General features: G+C 41.4%; 1 protein-coding gene and 1 pseudogene across 2 annotated transcripts in view; one reads left to right on the top strand and one right to left on the bottom strand.

The window, feature by feature from the left end:
• LOC111866356 (limbic system-associated membrane protein) overlaps nt 1-21,219 on the bottom strand; it is a 434,138-nt gene that overhangs the window by 102,001 nt on the left and 310,918 nt on the right. The window lies entirely within an intron of this gene.
• LOC111866357 lies at nt 3,149-3,267 on the top strand (annotated as a pseudogene).

Genomic DNA, 21,219 nt, shown 5'->3' with positions numbered 1-21,219 from the left:
AGTTCAGTAATAACATTTAAGTGACATAAACCCAAAACATGAGGTTAGTTTATTTTAAGACGCTGAAACTATCTCAGACTATAGAGTCCAATGCTAGGAAGCCGGTGAATAATGAACTGGAAGGGATCAGGAAGAAAGCGGTTGTGGCCTAATTTAGGTATTATCTCATAATTTGCCCGGAGAGACGGAGGAATTCTACGACAGCACTGAGTCAGAACTGTAGGTGTCCCGACCTGTACTGAAAGCTATTTTAAAAACACAGATAATCGGGAGAGTATTCTAAAACGATCTATCTACCTGTCTGTCTAGCTAATCTAATCTATCTACCTGTCTATTTATCTAATATAGCTAATCTTTCCATATATCTATCTAATCTATCTAATATTTCTATATATATGTATATCGATCTATCTCTCTGTCTGTCTATCTATCTATCTATGGCTCTGTAGTCATTTGATGGAACTTGGCCGCGTTTTCGGTTCCTTAATCCTATACATAGTCAGTAGAACTCCTTGGACCGGGATCAGCCCGTCGCAAGGCCGTTACTTACACAGAGAACAATACGGACACAGAACAATATACAAAGACATCCAATGCCTTGAGTGAGATTCGAAACCACGACCCCATTGTTAGAGCGGGAGAAGTCAGTTCGTGCCCTAGACTTCGCGGCTACTGTGATCGTCATTCTAAAAGCGCATTAATTAAATTCGAAAGCGGAAATACTACCAACTGAACAATTATACTCAGGAGAGAAATAACTGGGTCAACGGAGTGGATTTCTTCAGAGGCTGATGGTTCACTACCACTTCCATAAGAACCCATCACTGGAGGCTATAACGGGAAACTAAAAGCGAGTCCACACCCTCATACTGTATCAGATCAACATTTTGCACCCATTTTTTGTCTCGCAAATAGGTGCTATATTTGTTCCATCTAATATTATATTTAGCGAAAAACTTGAACACCTGGGCTATGAAACTGTCTCAACCTGCCAGTTATTTTCTCATCCTCCCTTCCTTCTCTCTCTCTCTCTCCCTTTCAGGTGTCAATGTTCTCATCAGTCTCTTCCGAAATACCACCACTCTACGAAATTATACAGTTTACCCTCTGAAATTTGGTGCGTAACCCTTCACACTTGAAGTGAACGTTGCACTAAATACCAAGATTTGGGCTGTAAATCTCGGCCAATAAAGTGACTTGTTTTCTTTCAACATATGAGCCTCGTATGTAAAAGTAACATGAAACAGATACAATAATGACACTTCAATGTATGTAATATAATAAATACGGTTTTATTTATCTTGGTGTAGGAGCAATTTTCGTATCCGTGTAGTTAAAACTTGACTGCTCTATTCCGGGCAGCGGGGCAGTGAGCTCTAGGAACACGGGTGGAAAATTGTGTCTCATGCATACAGCACATATAGTAATTCACAAGCGTGTATATGTGAACTTCTGTTCGCTGCTGGCAGTCACGCAGACCTGTACGTTCGTGCTAGGTTATCAGTAGCTGACAATTTCAGATTAACCATAAGTTAGGATTAACGCTAAAGGAAATATCCGTATATAGAGCCCGTCCGTCCATCTGGCTGTCTGTCTGTCTTGTCTTGTTTCTCCCTCCTCGTAGGGATAAAAGAAGAAAAAATTCTCTCCTGTCTGAGAGAGTCTAAGTCATTTTTTGCGTCCTTCCTCTCTTACAAAACTACTGGGACCGTAGCCACAATGACTATGTATTTGTTTTATTGGTAGTGGGGTGGGACTAAGTTCCTTGTACTGCGGCCACTTCTGGCCTATTGTACCAGCCCCAGAAGATAGGTGAGGGTGATTGTGGATCAATTGGTGGAATGAAGACTGGTAGGGGAAACCGAAGTACTCGGAGACAACCTGCCCCAGCGCCACTTTGTCCACCACAAATCCCACTTTACCAGAGCCGGGATCGAACCAGGGCCGCCGCGGTGGGAAGCCAGCGACTAACCGCTTGAGCTATGGCGCAGCTAATGACTATGTAACCTTGGCATATTTCATAGTAACCATGGTACCGAAACATGTTTACACTGGTCTGTGGCGTGATGCAGTTTTCATTTGTATTTTTTAAGACAAATGAGGCGTACGTTCGAGTAATTATAAAGAATATACCCTCAGGACACTACAATTTCACGCACAGAAAATTCCATTGATATACAGATTGTGGCGTGACGTATTTTCATTTCTATTTTTTTAAGACAAATCAAGCGTACGTTCGAGTAAGTGTAAAGAGTATACCCTCAGTACACTACAATTTCACGCACAGAAAATTCAAATTATATACGAGTATAGGTGGTTTTAACGTGGGGAATATAATTTTCGTTACACGATGTGCCCGGAAGATTTGTCTCTGAATGTCACAAAAACAATGTCTGAGTCAAACAATCTAGAGAATTAAGGAGCAACTGACCACCACAAACAACAAAAATAGCTTATAAAATCGCAATGCCCATTTTTCTGAATCGGAATTTCAAAACTGTATCATCCTTAGGTCATGACTTATGTCAGTCTGTTGTGTCATCATGGAGATATCATCTATAGCATTAGCACTGTCACGTGACTATTTTCTTTTGGGAATTAGCGAAGAGACTAGAGTAGAGGCGAAGCTGTAGGCATATTGATATATTGGGTTTTTGGACTCTATCCATCGTCCTGGTTTTTAAGATAACTAATAAAAACACGACGTTTCGGAAAATGGATCTGTTTCCGTCCTCAGGTGAAGGAAAACACCTATTCTGTTGGGTCCGTTAGAAAGAGCTAGCCTGAATCACTGGACGACAGAATAGGCGTTTTCCTTCACCTGAGGATGGAAACAGATCCAGTTTCCGAAACGTCGTGTTTTATTAGTTATTTTAAAAACCAGGACAATGGATAAAGTCCAAAAACCCAATATATCAGTGTGTTATACACCATCGTCAGAATCCTATAGTAACTACGTGTAGGCATATGTTTGGGAGGTGTTCCGGAACATCGAATAATTTAGCTGAGACTGTCCATGGTACTTCTCAGTTCTTCTAGGCATATTCTGGCTTGTACGTCTATTAGGTCATCGCCGTTTCATTCTAAATCCTTCCAGTGCACCATTCGACACTAGCATTATAATGCGACACTAGCCCGCATGCTTAAAGCCAACGGCCATACCACGCTGAAAACACCGGTTCTCGTCCGATCGCCGAAGTTAAGCAATATTGTACGTGGTTCGTACCTGGATGGGTCACTGCTTGGGAACGCCACGTGTTGTTGGCACTTCATTTTTTGAGACACAATAGATCACTGTGGTAGCGGAGCAAGGGCCAAGAAGGCCCACCTTATACATTCACATACTGAAAGTTTCGTAATATAGCCCACGATCACCCTCCTTGCTTTCTTTTTTCGTTTCCATGAAACCGAAACAAGTAGGAAATTCCAGAGGCTGAGTGTGTCTTCCGTCTCGGGCGAAAGGAAACCGTAATTACGCTGTGAGTGCTTTATAGAAATCGAGTATTTTCCTGTAATTTTGATTAGGTATCTCTCCAGGTTGGGGTTTGGACGCAAAACTGATAATCTTGATGTGTTAAAAAATACTGTTGCCAAATCCAAAGAAGTGAAAAAATGATGAAAAATCTAAAATCTTCTAAGGAAGGTTATGGCTCAAAAATGTTTGTGATGATGATGATGATGATGGTGATGATTTAATCAGTCCATTACAAAACCAAACAGAAACCCTAAGATTAAGTTAATCACTGAAATTTTAAATCAGGAAAACTAATCATCTTTTTGTGTGGTCGAAAGCAAAAACCTGTAACTTGGCAAGATCCAAGCAAAATATTATGAAAGAACTACACTATCGACTTTCGTCGATAACTAAACCGACTCAACAAGCCAGGAAGATGAGTGACGACCGATTCTTTCTCAGAGAGTCTGGGCGAGAGGATATTATAGAAATTTTCAGGTCAGTGCTTCATAGCACTGTCCATATATGCACAGAGAACCACAGAGACACATACAAAGCGCCTCTTTGCACAGTCTATATATCCACTCCTCGCTCTCCCCCACCCCCTTTTTTAGAACTTCCCATGGGAATCGCTCATGAAATCCCTTCACGAGTTATTTGCTAAAGCCGGGATCCAAGGTTCAAGTAGACTGCCCAATATAAAACATTTCATCATGTCTAATCAAACACCATAATCTCGGACCTTCGAAAATTTTCTGATTAATTATTGATGAGTCGTAATAGATAAACTAATTAAAGTAGAATATGTTGAAGAAGTTTGTAGCGATATGATGTCTAGCTCTTTCCACAACTGCCTCGTACAGAATGGTTGTGTTTCAGGCTATATATACTCTCTAACGGGTAGCACGAATTCCTTCGTTAAAAACGAAGGCCACGTCACGGAAGCAGCACAGTTAGTGCTAAGACCCCGAAAAAGTCTGGATTCTTATTCCTGCTTCCCGCTACAAGTTCGGCGTGGGATATTTTTGCGGAGTGCATTAACTGAGATTAGGCACAAACACCCAAATGTATAAAATCATAAAGAGAATAGGGAGGATAAAATTCAAGACAAATGGTTTATACCAAAGGCGAATGAATAAGAATATCCAGCAGAATTAAAACTCGCATGTAACCCAAACGTGAGCAAGTATTAGGAAGTAATTAGCCCATTTGCATTAATTGAGAGTGGCACAATAAGTATTAGTAGATGGTTAGGCACCTAAGTCCCTCGATGATCACTGGCAAAGAACGTATTTAGAATAAAATTCTCACATATGTCGATGCAGTAGTGACCTCAGTCTTGAAGGTAGAATTGAGTATGAGAGCGTTTCGACGAAAAGCTCTGCATATAGCCTTGGGTAAAATAAGAAACTTCTTCTGACTCCCCTTCAAATTTTCTTATATTTCCTATGAGTATGATTTATGGCGGCACGCATGTTGATCATTTAGATGAATCCGCATAACTGGTGCTTCTCGAGGCCTGGCTAGGGAATATGTGAGATAATTTTTGTCTTCCTATTAAATGTACTCTACTGAATAATTTTGTTATTTTACAAAGTCTACTTATCTACAGTAATAATATAATAAATACATTGGATTCGAAATCGCATGGGAGTAACTACGCTAGTTACATAGTGGTGACGGCCATTTTTGTAATTAAACTTTGTAGAAGCATTATAACATTTTATTATAATTATTCTATTTGAATCTCTTTTAAGTCAGTATGCAGATAAATGTGGAGGGATCAGGGATCCTTGAGTGTGCAGTGTGTTGCTATGGGTCCGTTGGGAAGGACGGAGAGTACTTCAATGTGCAGTGTTGCTATGGGTCCGTTGGGAAGGACGAAGAGTACTTCAATGTGCAGTGTTGCTATGGGCCCGTTGGGAAGGACGAAGAGTACTTCAATGTGCAGTGTTGCTAGGGGTCCGTTGGGAAGGACGAAGAGTACTTCAATGTGCAGTGTGTTGCTAGGTGTCCATTGGGAAGGACGAAGTGTAATTTAATGTGCAGGGTTGCTAGGGGTCAGCTGGGAAAAATGAGGGGATCCCGGAGTATGCAAGGTGTTGCTAGGATGTTGACTGGGAACGACGAGAGATCCTTCAATGTGCAGTGTGTTGCAAGGGGTCAGCTGGGAAGGATGAAGGGTCCTTAGATGTGCAGTGTGTTGCTAGGGGTCCGTAGGGAAGGATGAAGGGTCCTTCAGTGTGCAGTGTTGCTAGGTTGTGGGCTGGGAAAGACGAGAGGTTCTTGAGTGTCCAGTGTGTTGCTAGGGGGTACGCGGACTCGAAATGCTGGATAACCACTCATTTACATCATCATCATCATCATCAGTAATCTGTCAAGACGACAGGTCCACAGTCTCTTTCAAAACAATTCCTCCACTTAATGCGATCTAGAGCTTTCTCCTTCAAATGACAGTATCCTCTTCTGTCCCCAAGGTCATCCAGCATCTTCTTACGTCTTCTTCCTCGTCTTCTTGTCACTTCTATCCGCCCATCTATCTTTCCTTCGATAGCTTCTTTTAGAAGGCAGTTTCTGCGTAAAACATGACCAATCCAATTAGCCTTCCGTTTTCTTATTTCATGTAGGATATTCCTCTGCTCACTGACTCTAATTAACACTTCTTCATTTCTCACATAATCGGTCCAACTGATCTTCTCCATTCTTCTCCAACACCACATTTCGAAACTTTCCAGATGTTTCTGATCTACTGCCCTAAGTGTCCATGTTTCAGCCCCATACAGAGCTATGCTCCAAATGTAGCATTTCACTAGTTTCTTCCTCAAATTTAAGTCCAATTTGCTGGTAAAAAGATTCTTCTTCTTGCTAAATGCAGCTTTTGCCATGGCAATCCTGGATTTAATTTCACAAGTACACCTTCCATCATCTGTTAACAAGCTACCCAAATATTTAAAACATTTCACATTCTCCACTTGTTTTTGGTCTATCTTTATTGTGACTGGGGTTGGTTGTCTCGAAATTTTCATTACTTTTGTTTTCTCCACATTCATTTCCATGCCATAGCACCTTCCAATTTCAATTAGTCTATCAATCATGCCCTGTAGCACAGTTTCTTCCTTAGCCATTAACACAAGGTCATCTGCATATTTCACAGTTTGAATAATTTGCCCTCCTACTTTGAAGTCACCGAGCCCATCCAGAGCTTCCTTGGTAAGGCATTCGCTGTACAAGTTGAACAGAATTGGTGATAAACAGCATCCTTGTCGAACTCCTCTTCCAATCTGCACACTTCCTGTCTCCCCCGTGTCCAGTCGTACTCTAACTTTCTGATCCATGTACAATTTGCTAATCAATCTTCTTTCATGCCAATCGATACCTGTTTCTTTCAGGATCTGCATTAATTTGGTCCAGTTTACCCGGTCAAATGCCTTCTGCCAGTCTATGAAGCAAACACACAGTTCTTCATCTATCTCCAAAGTTCGTTCCGCTATAATTCTCATCATCCCAATTGCATCCCTGGTTCCTTTTCCTCTTCTAAATCCAAACTGATCTTCTCCAAGTACATCCTCTATTTTCCTTTCAATTCTTCTTTTAAGTATCTTTGCTATTATCTTTGCTGTATGTGCAATAAGACTTATTGTGCGATGGTCGCTGCATTTTGTAGCTTTTGTCTTTTTCTTTAAGGCAATCATTGTAACTTCTGTAAAGTCCTTGGGCCACTCTCCACTTTCATATATGGTGTTCATTAGTTTTGTCAGTGTTTTCAAACCACCTTCTCCCAGTAACTTGAGCACATCTCCAGGTACATCATCATCTCCTGTAGCCTTTCCCTTCCTCATTTCCTTGATAGCTTTTTCCACCTCACTTTGTAAAATATATGGTCCTTTCTCGTCTGTATCTACTTCTTCTTCCGGTTCAACTTCTAAGGTTTCTGGCCGATTAGGTCGATCATATAGTTCTGAAATATAATTTTCCCAAATTTTCAGCACTTGCCTCTGATCTACTATTCTATTCCCCTGGGAGTCTTCGATGCCAACATTTTGAATCCCATGATTCTCTTTCCATCCTAGTTCTTTTGTCTTCATGTACATCAAATCATAACGGCCTGTTCTTTGAAATTCCATAATCTCATTACATATCTTCTCAAGATATTCCTTTTTGGCCCTGTCCGTGGCTCTTTTCAATTCATTCCTCAGTCTCCTGTATTTCCTCCTGCCTTCTTCATTGTTGACATTCTTCCATTTCCTTCGCTCCTCCATTTTACTCATCATCTCCTGTGTAACCCATGGTTTTCTTGCTATCTTCTCAACTTTACCTACCAAATCACTGATAGTATCTAACATGCATTCTTTTATATCGTTCCACTGCGCTTCAGCATTTCCGCTTTCACCTTCAATTGCACCGAGTTTCTCTTCTAGAGTCTCTTGCACGCTTTGTCTTTGAGCATATAACTTCTCCAAATCCCATCTGGGTCTGCGCTTTCGAAATCCTATAATTTTCTTCAACCTGGTTCGGAACTTGGCAACCAGCAAGTTGTGGTCAGAGTCAATGTCTGCCCCAGGAAGCGTCTTCACATCCTTCACACTGTTTCTGAATCGATGTTTCACAAGGATGTAGTCCAGCTGATGCCTCTTCCAATCCCCAGGTGCCTTCCATGTGTAAATTCTTCTCTTTGGCTTCTTGAACCAAGTGTTGGTAACAATCAATCCATTTCGTTCACAAAAGTCAATATGCATTTGACCTCTGTGATTCCGTCATCTACATATATTGTTTTAAAATTTAAATGATTCTGTCACCTGAGATGTAACGCCTTCCAGTCCGTTGAAAGCCAATGGATCTTGCGGGGAAAATTTCATCTCCATCTTCAGGGTTGAAGAGCAAGCCAAAAAACAAGCAATGCCTACTTCATGTTGGTTTCTTGCTGAAGAGAGCCAACATGATCCTCTGAAAAGTTAGTTGACTTTGAACTTCATACATGACGTTATATTCTAGAAATTAAAACACTTCATAACCACCGTTGTGAGAGCCTTAATTCCTACATTAAAAATTTAATTTGTGTGTGAGCGTACGTGCGTGCGCGCGCAAGAAAGACCTCAGTCAGGATAATTGCTGTTGCGGCCTTTATCCGAACTCGGTACTTCCAGGATAGAAGTCAAGAAGCTTCCGGTGAGGATGCTGTACTCAGATGGTGAGGCCAGAACGAGCAGGGAATTTTTTTTTTACCACGGGAATATGAATGTTGGAGGGATTGCTGTAGAAAGCAATACCTGTTCGTTACTAAGAAGAAGAGGTCTTAGCCAACCAGGCGTAGTTCATTTGCTGCTGGTTTGTCCCGGGAATTGTAAGAACTTTGACAAAACATGACCAAATAATATAGTGAAGTTCTCTCAACTGGAACACGGGATTTGTAGCCACTAGCTTATCGCTAACTGGTGATTCACTGCTCTCTACAAGGTCAAAGACATAGTTCTTCTGCTGTTTGAATGATTGAAGTTGGTTTTATGTAATTATGTGTATTTAACTGCGGTACAAGAATGGGAAATTGGCAGACTCTGTTCTAGAGAGGTACATGAATACGGCTGTTGTAAAGTTAGTTGTAGGCGTTCAAAATTTATTAGAGCAAAATTTCAGAATAATTAAGCTCCGAAATAACGGATTTCATTTCACAGTCAAAGTACTACGTCACACAGGTTTGGTGCCGTGGCGAGGAACCTGTTCGTGGTGTGCTAGTCCACTTTTCCACAGAGATATTCAGGTGGCTACATTTCCCAAACGTAACACATTAATTCTTTTAAGTGTATGTGTGTGTAGAGGGGATGGTTTATACATTTATTTGTTCTATAGTATGTTGACCTGAAAACGGGCGTGGTCCTCAGCTTTTAATTCTATTCCATCATCGAAATGACTGGAGCTTACATTTCACCATACCGAAATAACATATTAAAAGCAGTAAACCTGATATACTGCACCGCTTTTTCATTAAAATGAAATTCGTTACTTTCATATAGAGTGTTCAGAAATCTCAGTGGGCATTACAGTGTGTACAAATTAATCTTAAGAGCGTGATTAGCATGGATCAGGAAACGAGTGCTGAAAATTATGAAGTATACACGTTTTTGATTGTCGTTCACTAATTCGGAAACGGGTGTTGTCAGTCGGTTATGTTTTCTATTAAATGTTACGTAAATCTGGCAAGTCTGCACTACATTTTTTCTGGCGGTGAATTCTGTAGAAATTACACCGTATGTTCAAAAAACAGCAATAAAAGTCGGAGGAAAATACCCTTGCAGTAAAGCAGCAAAACCCAGGCATATGCCAAAAACGGTTATATATATATAGGCCTATATATATATATATATACACACACACACATGCACACATATATGTTTTATGCATCATATACAGAGTGGTACACGAAATGATCCAGTATTTGATTTAGTATTAATTATTCAACCATGCAAGGAACGATGTTTTGTAACAAGGCAACGCTTACAGTAGATCATGGAGATTAGTTCTAACTCTTCCCGATCGCGCTAGTGTTGCGCTCTTCCTGCTCATGCGCTAGTTATAGAAGATGGCGGACAAAGGAAAACTGTCTCACTCACTTTTAATTCTATTTTCTCATTTCTTCATTTTGAAGAATGTATTTCTGAAGATTGATATAAATCACGCAGTAAAAATTAAACCTACTTTAGCGTTAATTCGTGACAAAAGTTTCAGTTACTGTCACGTACAGAACACTCGAGAAAGACCGTTATATTTGGGATCGATATTCGGTGTATATAAAATTGTTGAACTCTCTAACTGCCATATGTCATGAGACAGTCACTATTAAAGATAGAAATGAAGAAATTCTGAACTACATTTCACACGCAGTTCCTCACGTGACATGATAACCTGCTAGAGAAATACAGAATGATTCTAAATTACTGTTGGGGTATTAGTGGCCTATAATTTTCAAAACGTAAAAATATAATAAAACTGCTTAAGAAATTTGAGAGTATAACTCAAAAAGTTTCAGTAATTATAGAATCAATAATGCAGAATACTAAGCAAGTTCAACATGATGTTGTATTTTAGCGTCCTGTTGCACTGATTTCCGTCCATGATGTGTATGCCGTGTCCGTCTTGTAGTGCACTCAGTTTCACCTGTTATTTCACAACATGTTTCGGCACTATAGTGCCATCATCAGGTGCTCCATTTACGTTAATCTATTGCATTGCTTGCCATTATGTCATTGTAAAATTATTTAAAAAATATTTTAAAATATTCGTCAATTATAATAAATAGATTAACTTAAATGGAGCACCTGATGATGGCACTATGTCGCCGAAACATGTTGTGAGGTGACAGGTGAAACTGAGTGCGCTACAAGACGGACACGGCATACATGTCATGGAAGTTCAACATGTGTACCTTTTCTGGCACGTAAGCAGTTTTATTTTGTTTGCGGTTAGGAAACTGTAGGCCATGGGAAACCCGACAATAATTTAGAATCATCCTGTATGTCTTACCGATATGAATAAACTAGGCATCTCTAAGACAAAGCCTAAGCAAGCCTGTAGTTTGGCTATGATGGTGAATAACAACGAGGATCTGCGATGCCGCCATTAAAGCGCAGCTGTCCATGAGACTCTGCCACTTCTCGAGCAGTGACGCGTTACCATCTCAATTATGCATCTGTGAAAGCAAAGCGCACTACTGAACACCTGATGACATTATCCTTCCATTTAAAGTAGCACGCTCAAGACTCGCATTAGGAACGTACTTCGTTCGTACCTCTGCCGGCCTACTGGCTAACCTGGTATTCCTTAGTTCCTTCAGATGACGCGAGAGTACCTCGATTATGCAACGGTCGCTGCCGCCTAAATCCGATCCAATTCGACATTCTCCAGGCATCCTACCACTTGATGTTATATATTTTAGAGAGGCATCGTGAAATTACCCACACACATAAAATTATCACCATAATTGGGTTCAAATTTCTGTTTAGCTGTAGCGATATAAAGAGGCATTTTGGAATCAAATTTGGTGATTTCTCGGGCACTGTTTTTGTCACTATTTTAAGTGATTGATGACACAAATTAGTAAAACTCTGAAGATAAACAGTAATTTTTTTTTAATTCGCTAGTGGGGGGTGGAGTCAGGCTGGGTCCACTTGGCACGGCGGTCACTGATTGACCTATTGTACCTGCCCCGGGTGATTATGATGGAGAATATGGTGGAATGAAGATTGGCAGAGGAAACCGAAGTACTCGGAGAAAACCCGCCCCAGCGCCACTTTGTCCACCAAAAATCCCAATTCACCAGACCCGGGATTGAACCCGGGCCGCCGCGGTGGGAAGCCGGCTACTAACCGCTTGGGCTATGGCGCGGCCAAGATCAACAGTAAAAAAAGGTAAAGCTATCCCTGTAACCGGCCGTGAAGTTCCATAGGTTTCTGAGACGTCGAGGCTCTCACATTTCATAAGACAATTGGCTCACATATGGCGATGAGGTCAGCCTTATTCGACGGCCGCCCTTTAACCCCAGGAAGATTCCTGGTACTTATTTCTGTTAGAGACTGAATCGACTCCAGAGCCATAGTGAGGCTGGAAAGATTAAAATTGGGAAAAAAATCCAGGAATCGAACCCACAACCTTCCGGCTTGTAGTATAGTGTCTCAACCAAATACGCTATCGCTGGCCCCGAAGATCAGAAATAAATCATTATCTCATGTTCAGAATTACAGTAAATCACTCTTAAAACGTGATCAACAGGAAACGACTATGGCAGAACTCTGAAATCACCTTTAAGCAGTTTCAAAATTATTACTTTTAGTATAAAATAAGATGCCAAAAATTGCACTGCGTGCGACGAGAAAAAAAAATCCTTCGAAGAGATTTCCTCTAAAGTTGACATTACGAAGTATGACAACCTTCTCTAATCCTTTGCTGTACGGAGACGTCATACTGCAAGAGTTGCTATGGAAAGGCCAAACATAACTTCCCTTCATAACGCCAACCCTCTTCTTGCCATAAATCTGAATACGTCTCGGCTTATGGAAATTCAGCTTTCAGAAATATCCGGAGTGGAAGAGGTTTAGAAAAACTCTCATTGAACATTGTGATGGAACTTGTAAAATATCTGCGACATCCTTCACCACTCTGAAGGGGCTCCTACACATAGCTTTAAAATCTGGGAGCCATGTGTCAAGGCATACGGAGATTTCGGTGTCAGTGGCGGCTGGTGTTATACATGCTCGAAAGCGTAATATAGGCGTATGCAAACAAAACTTATAGCCTTCTGAATTTCTATTAAAAACGTTCACATATTAATAAAAGGAAGGAAACATGAAATTTACTAAAGGGGACGCAGATGGTCTCCGGTTTACGACTGTTCGATTACCGACAATATGCGTTTAAGATTTTATATACTGTCACCAGTGCGATTGACGACGCATCTAACGACACATTCATGTGCTACTTGCACATCTTTATTTCTGTGTATTTCCAGTCTCTCTTTAATCAAAATATTCGTCTTGCAACAGGCATTCACTTCCTTCGGTTTCCATTTAAAGCAGTGGGAAACAACAGTAATGAGATTCAAAGCGTACATTTCGCTTAATTTCTGTCGCCCATTTATCTATCTGTCTATCTATCTACGGCTCTACAGCCCTTGTGGATCTTGGCCGCTTTTTCAGTTTCTTTATCTATATACAGTCGTTAGGACTCCTTGGACGGATCAGTCAATCGCAAGGCCGCTATCTACAAACAGGACAACACAAACACAGAATAAAGGCAGGCAGAAGTCCATGCCTCGAGCGGGCTTCGAACCCACGGTGCCAGTGTTACAGAGGGAGAATACGGTTCATGCTTTAGACCGCGCAGTCACTTTGATCGACATTTCTGTGGCCTGCTACTGGGTATTCAAATACTTTATGTCTCCAGTAACTTAACTATGACTTAATTGGGATCTCACTGATCCTTATGGACTACATTCATTTTGTGAATAAGAATATCCCCATATACCGTCTACCACCGTCCAGCCGTTACACCCAATTATGTGAGACTCCAAGAACGGAAATTATACATTACCGTGACAATGTACTATATAAAATGTAAATACGACTGCCCAAATGTTCGTGGCGATGGTACATCAACAACCACGCACAATATTCTGGTAACCAGTCGTCTTCACATTTGTAATTGGAACAATATCTCTGAGATTGGATTCTGTCCGGTCCAGTGATTGGGACTAACTCCCTTGATTGAGGCCAACAAAATAGGCTTTTTGTTCCAGTCTCTGAAAAGTCGCTTTAAATAAAAATTAGGTTGTTGGATTATATCCACAAAATTGAAAGTGGTAGCAGAAATACGTAACTTAGATCAAAGAACATGATGAAAGAGGTTAATTGAAACCAAATTTAATTCACAAATTCATAAACAAACAACTTTTAATATAAATGTCGGTATTCCCAATATGGGAAATTTAATAGTAAAAAATATGTCATCAACAAATTTTTTTGACTATGTCTATTATTCTGGAACTTGTCCATCGCTTGGCCCTTTTTCAAAATCACAAGGTTTAGGAACCTGTTTAGATGACCCAACCTGTGAAAGGTGCCTACAAGAAGACGAATCAGCACACATATCCTATGTGATTGTAAGGCCATAGCTTACTTAAGATTTCGTCACCTGGGGCAGTTCTTCATGGAACCAAGTGACTTTTATGACCCTCCCCCCCCTAAATAAAGTCATACATTTCATTCGAAGTGTAGGATTAATAAAGGGTTAAACCAAAGGGGAAGTACAACAGATCACTGAAGTTCGCGGTGCAAGGGCCGGATTTTATGGCCCACCCCTTACACACATACAACTTGTTTATGTTTCCGTCATCAGGTGTATGGGGGAAAGTCGTTCCTACTCCATTTAAACCATTTGGACCCTTTAGAGAGATATGTAGTCTCTACCGCTGCGCATTTCTTTCCGGCCTACTTCTTAGATTAATGTATGATAATTTAAAATTGGATGCATCAGGAATGGGCTATATCATAGATAGATACAAGGGATATCAAGAAAATAAAGATAGAAAGTGTAGCAAAATTGCAAGTAACTTTTTTTTTTAGAAATGTCAGTGCTGCCGTGAGATAGGAACCGTATGACAGGGCTGAGTTCACCGGTCACAGTCACGGGAACGGTGTGCTAACAGTGTGTTTAGAATGACCGTGTCGATTCAAAATCCCGCCAAACGTGAGGTTCGTGCAGTAATTCGATTTCTTCACGCGAAAGGAGAAACTGCTGCTGAAATTCATCTCCAACTTGTTTCTGTTCACGGCGCAGATGTTATGAACAGGCAAACCGTGGCAAAATGGCGTCGTGAATTTGAAGCGGGAAGAAGGGATGTTCATGATGAACTAAAGAGTGGAAGGCCATCCGTTGTCACTGATGAAAACATTCGTGCTGACAGACGTCTAACTGCCGATGAACTTCATCAGCAATGTCCAGAAGTGTCAAGAACTGTTCTCCCTGTCAAAGAGAGCAGGCGGGAGATTTCTACGAAGCTTGAATAAAAAAACTCTTAACCCAGGTTCACTAAGTGCATTGCGATCCCTGGTGACTATGTTGAAAAGTAAATAAAGACGTGTTGCAAATGTGCTACAAGAAAATAAAAAATGTTTTACAAATATTTCCTTGACTTTGTATCTTTACTTTCCGGATATTTTTCGTTCTAGCTAGGTAGGTAAGTAGGTAGGTAGGTAAGTAAATAAGTAAGTAAGTAAGTAGGTAGGTAAGTAAGTAAGTAAGTAAGTAGGTAGGTAGGTAAGTAAGTAGGTAGGTAGGTAGGTAGGCAGGCAGGTAGGTAGGTAGGCAGGCAGGGAGGTAAGTAAGTAAGTAGGTAGGTAGGTAGGTAGGTAGGTAGGTAGGTAGGCAGGCAGGGAGGTAAGTAGATATATATATATACATAGCCTCGAAAGGGAAGGTTACAATTATTGATGGATTGTTTAGGATCTTGACGTTAGGCCTTGTTTAATGCGACGACCCGGTAAATGCCTTGGAGGGAAGTACAGAAAACTTCAGATAGGATAACCGATCTCGAGGCTCGATCCTTGGAGATCCTCAGTAAGATCAAAGGGATCTGTGTCTCTTACACTTTTATAAATCTCTAATCTTCCATCCCCCTTAACCACCCTGAGTAAGTATGTGTGTACTTGATAAAGAAGGTACACGTTCTTTGGAACCCAGTTTGTAAGATATGAGTAATGAGAACAATTGCTAAGCAAACACCGGTTAGGATTAAACAGTGGAATGGGCAATTCCTCACTCACGTTCTAGTACTAGCTTTCTCTCTCACACTTAGACTCCACATTTCTAAGTTGCAAACTAAAACGTAGATAGTTAGGTCTACACTTGGTGTATGGAGAGGAACGCAAATTACTCCCGGCTTTTAGCAAACCGAGGGATGGACTGCGGCAGTGCAACAGTTTATATCCGACTCCTAAACCACGCCTCTCCATCATGGCTCGCTGGCTGGCTGACACAGAAGGTGTTACATACGCTGGTACAGTTCTGACTAAGCAATTCCCGACAGCAACTACGTCCCGTGACACCACCAGCATCAAAAATTGCATTTAACTCTTTAGAGACTGAAAGTGAAAAGTCGAGGGAGAACTACTTCCTTGTGGGGAGGGAGACAGAGCATCGTTGTGTTAGAAGGTTTCTTCGCTTCGCCTTCTCCTTCTTCTGATGGGAACAGAGCGGAAGTGAAGGCGTTAGAATAGTGAGAAGTAGGACTTGTGGCAGTGGCCTCCGAGTTTTCATTTTCTATATTAATGTCGACCTACATATCTCGGAAAAGTAATGCTGGTGGCTTCCACACCAATCAGACTTAATTTTGACGAGTTCATGTCGGCATGGCTGCATGAGAAGCAAGCAGAGACAGATAAAAACCAGGAAGAACTGTGTCCAGATGGCCAGTCACGTGACCTTCCGGATGCTTAATGACTTCTAGGCAGTAGTTCGGTAGGCAAAGAGTATGAGTGATCCCTTAATATTTCCTTAACGTAACCGCTTTCTTCATTGAGCACAATGCATGACAACTCAGATATAGCAATACGCTGCTAAGTGAATTACACGCAAAGAATAGCAATACTGAATTTATTCTACAAAATATACAAATATTCAGTTTGTACCTCACAGGAAACAACATTTTCTACTACAAAGATCATTCGATTAATGCTGTTTTAGGGAAACAAACTTTGATTATTTTGAGAACCGTATTAAACACAAGAATGCAGAGTTTTCGCATATTAAACCAGGTGGCACACATAAAACCACAAGGTTTTTAACACTTTTAAACGACATAAAAACTCCATGGTGCATAGGTTGTAATAAAGAGTGTATATTTCGTAAGCTGGTTAAAAACGTATGGAACCCGAAGCCTCAATAACGTGTTACCGTGTACCGAAACCTTAGGAAGTTGAATCAGTATCCACAGCCTCACACCAGATTTATGTAGCATTCAGTAAAATAGGCCTACAAGCCTATGTCCTCAAATTTATGCGCCCTACATCCTCCAACACGTGCCTCGACCTCCCAAGCGCTCTCCTTCACTCAGTTTTACCGACTGAAATATATTTCTTAGTTCCGCCAAGCGTCGTAAATATCATACCCTCCTCGGTCTCCGTAATACGTAATAGTTTGCCCCAACAATATCTGCTGAAGAACACAGATTATGAGGTTCCTAATCAAGCAACAGAAAAGAGAAAAAACTGCATCCCGAGCTGTACAATTGTGCGTTCAGACGCTGAAACGAACACGAGAACACGACGTATTCTAAAGGTTTATCGGTTTGGATGAGAAGTTGCTTGTTTGCTAATCTGATGACTGCAACAAACAAACCAACCACATTTTCAATTAAATTTTATCAGCTAACACTATATCACTTCCTTGGCGTTCGCTCTTTGTTCTGATGAGTTAACTAGTAGAAGTGGGGATGCTGTAAACCTGCAGTATCCTTAGACTTCCCCCAAGCAATTACTGTAGACTAGTTCACCTTAATCATTAACCAAGCCACCCCGAGCAAGACAGTGATATGTAACACATTCCATCATCAGGCGAAACAACAGTTCTAGCAGAAACCATAAAACCCATCTTCCTACAGGATAATTATATTCTTACAAACTTCATGCCGCTAACATATTATTTAGATATGCAAATTTATGATCCAAAAACATTATTCAGCTCAGATTATGGTCTACAAGGGATGATTCCAGTAAAATCCCAGTAGGCCGAAATTTTATTGCTTTAAATTATAAATGTTACAGATTAGCACACTTCTTTCTAGGAAGAATTTATTGCGTACGGTGCAGATTTTGCCCAGGCTGAATTCGTCGGAGATAACCTTAACATATCGCACCGCCGACATCTGTAATTGTTTACTGACGAACAGATACCTAATACAGACTTTATATATATGTTTATAATATGGTATCAACAAATTTCGTGTGTCTATTTCCTGTAATTTAACATTTACCGCCACTAAACAGAAAGTTACATTCACCCGATATTTTGTTTTTCAGTTCTACAAAGAGAAAAAATCTGAACAAAAGTGGCATATTCTTCCAAGACCTACTATCACACATGCCGATCACAGTGGTCATGCGGTCTAGGGTGTGAACTGCCTTCACTCATTTGAACACTGAGATCGTGCGTTCGAATCCCACTCAAAGCATGGATGTTTGAGTTTATTCTGTATTTGCGTTGTCCTGTGTAAGCAGCGGCCTTTAAACGGGTTGATTCCTTGAATAAGGAGGCGTACCGACTGCCTAAGATTAAGAAACTGAAGTGAAACAAAGCGTAACATGCATTATGGGGCCCCGAAATGATGCGTGACAGTCTCTCTCTCTCTCTCGTTTTCCTACTGCTCCCAATTTGGCGCTTAGGGCGTCCGTGTAACGCTTTGTTCATAAATCGTGAAAATTTTGTTAGCTGTTGCATTGGGGAGACATGCCCGTAGGCAACAGTTGATCTCAGTAACCTAGTTCTTTTTTAGTTTCTTGGGTGGGGTGAGACTGAGTCCACTTGGTACGTCGGCCACTAATTGGCCTATTGTACCAGCCCAAGATGATAGATGTTGATTGTGGAACAGTCGGTGGAATGAGAATTGGCCGGGGAAACCGAAGTACTAGCAGAATACCTGAGCCAGTGCCACTTTGTACTTCACAAATCCCACATGACCTGACCTGGGCTTGAACTCGGACCGTCTTGGTGGGTAGTTGGCGACTAACCGCGTGAACTATGCCATGACCTTTTCTCAGTAGCCTAGGTATGTACGATTTCAAACTGACAACGTAACGTCACGGTCCAGAAGTCAGCATTGGAAGTCGTGCATTCAATTCTCACTGCCCGGAAGCCTATCAGCATATTCTGCCTTTACATGTTCTTACTCGCTCCGCAAAATTTCTGGCATAATGACTGTAGGCTTATTTTCAGCCAGACCTCAACCGCTTCCTTCTCTACCATCCAGGAAGGTGGTGAAGTGGTGACGCTATAGAACTACAGTCGACAGTTACACGGTTCATATACCAGGCCGGCTATTTTGACAGGATTTTCATTATTTCCCTCAGGCTGTGCGAACGAATGGCGTGGCAATACTTTCAAAACGCTACTGCCGACTTCTAATCCATTGCCCACTCATGATTATGATAATTTTTCACATACTTTGATAACATACGGGCGTAAAGTATGGAGTCAAAACAGCTACGGACACTCACAGTCTCTGCACTGTACACAAGTTATCATTCACACCAATCCTCATATTGGTGTTGTATGACGCACACACTTCGGGAAGCGGAATTCAATAAAATAAAAAATAAACTCACTTCCGACGGAACGGATTTCGTATCCGTAATGAAAATAGAAATTTATCGGTGAAATTGAGGTCGAAATTTTCGTGTGTTCTGACATCACGCCATGACGGCGAATGGGGGGTGGGTGAGTTAGAAGTACAATAGTGCTTTTTCCCCATCATAAAAATCTTTTATATTCTGGCGTACAGACCCACTGCTGAACAACGACTCGGTAAACACATTTCCGCAGAAGCAAACGCGCGCAACATGACTCCATTTCTAGGCAACGGACCAGTAAACAAATTTTCTCAGCAAAATGGTGGTTGTGTTTCTTACGTGGCCCGTGTCGTGGGATTATAAAAGGACAAAGAAGGTGTTTGAGGGGAGTTCTTGTCACGAAATAAGTGGAGTCTCCGAAGTTGCAGTTGGCAGAATAATTGAGAAGAAGACGTCATGTGTGTTTGGAGTGACAGCGAGACTCCTGTGAAGTCCGTTGCCAGGATACGACTAGTGAAGACTGAGAACCTTAGTGCGTGTGTAACGGTGAACTGTAAAGTGTGTAGAACAGCGATAGCTCTGTATTGCCTGTAGTCCCGAACTGTGAATATATAAGATGTAATAAATCCAGTCATACAATCCGAACCCCCGTCTTATATTCGCTCCTACACGTGACGATATAATCGAATAGGAGGTTGGATGAATCCCACAGACTCTATGTAATTTCTTCAACGACTATGCCAGTACATCAGATTATTATCGCCTGAGCCAGCGAGCTCTGTGAGTCAGTACGTATGGAGAAAGAGAAATACGCGTCTCATTGGACAGGTTTAGAGAGGGAGGTGCCGGCAAAAGTGCGCGGCGCATGTGGACACGATTCAAGAGATCACTTGTAGAACTTCGCTAACTTCCTCACTGCGTAACCAGTCAAGTTCGGACCAGAAACGAAGGTACTTGATAATATGCTCCCTGGTCAGGGTTACCACACATCTCTTCTTCATAAACACCCGTATTTTTTTCTTGAGGTGGGCTGAGACTGAGTCCACTTGGTACGTCTGCCACTAATTGGCCTACTGTACAAGACCCGGGTGATAGATCATGAATAATGTGGAGCAGTCGCTGGGACACGAGAACTGGTAGAGGAAACCGAAGTGCCCAGAGGAAACCTGCCCAGTGAAAATTTGTTCACCACAAATCCCACATGATCTGGCCTGAGCTCGAACCCAGGCCGCCGCGGTGGGAACCTGGCAACTAACATTTTAAGCTATGGCATGGCGCAGTACCCATAGTTAATCCTGGAGAATGGTATATCAAAACTAAAAAACAAAATACGACTTAAAATGTAATTACAAACTGAAACACTTTTAGGGCCGGGCCACATCTCAAGCCGTTAGTCGCTGGCTTCTCACCGCGGCGGCCCGGGTTTTATACCGGGGGTCTGGTCAAGTGGAATTTTTGGTGGACAAATTTGCGCTGGGGCAGGTTTTCTCGGAGTACATCGGTTTTCCTTGCCAATCCTCATTTCACCAAATTCTCCATCATCATAATCACCCGGGGCAGGCTACAATAGACCAATCAGTGGCCGCCGTGCCGAGTGGACCCAGTTGGACTCCCCCACCCAACTAAGCAAATATAAAAGAAATATATATATAAATACTCTTAAAAGCATCTGCTTGCTATAAGAAATATGAAGCAGCAAGTGAGTGGAGAAAATTACACGATTTGGAAGAGTTTAGAGACTTTTACTTTCCTCCTACCATTGGCACGGGAATGATAGAGGTAATATGAGCAAAGCATTCTGCCAGCGAGAGGCAAATGCATTACAAAACTTTGGTTTCGAAAACCTAAGCGGATAGGACCATACAGAACTGAACTTAGTGTGTGGTTAAGAACTCATTTAAGTTTGACGTGATTTGCAGTAGTAGTTAACCCTTAATA

Source organism: Cryptotermes secundus, unplaced genomic scaffold (assembly GCF_002891405.2).
Source record: "Cryptotermes secundus unplaced genomic scaffold, Csec_1.0 scaffold100, whole genome shotgun sequence".
Taxonomy (NCBI): Eukaryota; Metazoa; Arthropoda; class Insecta; order Blattodea; family Kalotermitidae; genus Cryptotermes; species Cryptotermes secundus.
Note: the sequence above shows the minus strand (reverse complement) of the source record. Positions and strands in the feature narration are given on the sequence as shown.